This window comes from Penaeus chinensis, chromosome 21, assembly GCF_019202785.1.
Source record: "Penaeus chinensis breed Huanghai No. 1 chromosome 21, ASM1920278v2, whole genome shotgun sequence".
Classification (NCBI taxonomy): Eukaryota; Metazoa; Arthropoda; class Malacostraca; order Decapoda; family Penaeidae; genus Penaeus; species Penaeus chinensis.
In genome coordinates, this window is record NC_061839.1 from 825,835 (window position 1) to 828,334 (window position 2,500).

Sequence of the window (2,500 nt, forward strand, 5' to 3'; positions counted from 1 at the left end):
TGAGTCAAAATGAAAAAACTTTCAACAGTAAATAATAATATAGTCCTCTGTATCCCCCGTGGCCAAGATCCAATTAGAATTACGTGTAAAAAGTTTGTTATTTTTCTGCTCTCCCATAAATCTGGAAATTTGTACATTTATAAGTTTGTTTTTTTTTCGAGATTTATTAATATTCCTCATTACATACGTGATTAATGATTTGATTTGTGACGTAAATATTTTACAGAAAACTATTACAATACAACGTTATAAAAATGGCCATAAAAATAATGATTTCTGATTTGTTATGATTGTCACGGCGAATTATAGATAAAAGTAACGAAGAGTTTTCGGATTAGAAAAAAGGAAAAAATAAGAGAGAGAGAGAAAAAAAAAAGTAAACAATACAAAGAATATATACGTCGGTACCCCTTCACGTTTCCAATTCACGTGTCGTCAAGATAAAACCTACTTGGATTACATTCTCAGTACGAATTCTACGTGGGGAAAAAAAAAATCAAATATTAAAGTGAAAATATAATAAAAAGCCCATATGACATTTTAAATCGTTAAATACTTTTAAAAAAATTGTCCGAATAAGAACAAGAGGATGTGCACTCAGCCAGACCGGAAGTAGGTTGTCCCTGGTCGGCTCTGGGAATGCAAAGGTCGTTGGCAATGTGTAGTACAACAGACTGGACTGGGTGTGCATATATATACATATATATATGCACACACACACACACACAGGCACATATACATATATTTATATGTGTGTGCGTATTTATATACATTTACATTTATACATGTATTATATGTGTATATAAAATATATTTTCATGTATTTATATACATACATATATATACAAATATGCAGACATATATTAACATATAGACATACAACTCCACTCTCGCCACATCACTATATATATTACATTCACCCCACCCCCCCTCCACACACACTATACACCCATAACCAACATTACATTTAATAAATCTAACATTCATACATCCAATCACACAAATCCTACATCCGTATATCTAACTTTCCAGTTCTTTCAAAGGTTTTACTGAGGACTTTCTTGTGAATCAATGTATCAGAGCTTCCATTTAAGAGAGGGAAAAGAGAAAAAGAGAAAGAAGAAAGTTTTAATATTACTGGACATAAATTTATTTGGACAATTTACTGCAGATTCCAATACCATGATGCCTTTACTTCTTAAAAAAAGGAAAAAAAAAAAGTGTTTTTAGTTTTTCTTGCTTGGAAAGTGGCGACTGCGCACGAAGGGAGAAGAGAGATAGGATGAATGAGAGTGTTAAGTGTGTTTATAAGTGAGTGATTATAATTATGCTTATAAGTAAACGATTATAAGCACGTGTTTATAAGTGAATTGTTATAAGTATGTGTATATGCGTTTTCTGTAAGTGAAAGAATATAAGTGTGCGTTTATAAATTAGTGGTTTGCTAGTATATATATGAGTGATCATAAGTTTGTTTTAGAGGTGTGTGTATGTTTGTGGATATGTGTGTGTTTGTATATGTGTGTATGTGTGTGTGTTTGTATATGTGTGTATGTGTGTGTGTTTATATATGTGTGTATGTGTATGGGGTGTGTGTGTTTTCATCAGTGCGTATGTGTTTGGTAAAAGTATGTGTGAATATGTATGTATGTGTGTCGAAGAGAGCCTGGGGATAATTGTATGTGTGTCAATGAGTGTGTGTGTGCGTATTTATGTATGCATGCGTGTGTGTGTAATACAGAGATGTTGCTACGCGAGATTAAGGAGCATGAAAGCAGGGTCTCGTGAAGAGGTTGTTGTGTTGTTTTGAAATTTTGTATTTTTCCTCTTGTCTGTTTTGTTATCATTATTGTTATAGTTTTTTATTATTATTGTTGTTGTTGTTTTGTTATTGTTAGAAATATTAGCAGTCTTGTTTTGTTATTGTTATGATTATTATTAGTAGTAGTAGTGGTAGTAGTAGTATTGTTATTGTTGTTATTGTTCTAATAATTTCAGTAATGATGATAATAAAGATAATAGGAATGATAGTTTAATAATAATAATGATAATTATTATTATTATTATTGTTATCAGCATTATTATTATTATATCATATTATTATATGTATAATATTATCATGATTAAAACAACCATTACTTTCATATAGTTGTTAACATTACTGTTATTACTTTCGTTATTATGATTAATAATGTTCTCACGATTTTTACTTGCTACTATTGTCATTTTTCTTTTCTTTTCTTTATTCCACTTCAAACTCGGCTGTAAAATGGGCTTGTAATAAGGTGGTTTGTAATAAAGAACGAGTTTTAGAACAAGGTGCTTCATGGGATGTTGTAATGGGGTGGTTTGAAGCGCAATGAATTCCCAAGGTCACCTTACCAATAGTTATATGACTCTCAAAGGCACGCAGACAATAATTATTTTATTATCTTTGAGAGAAAAGATTGATAAGATTTTTTTTCTGATAAGGGAGACGAAAGCGAAGGTTGAGCAATGTA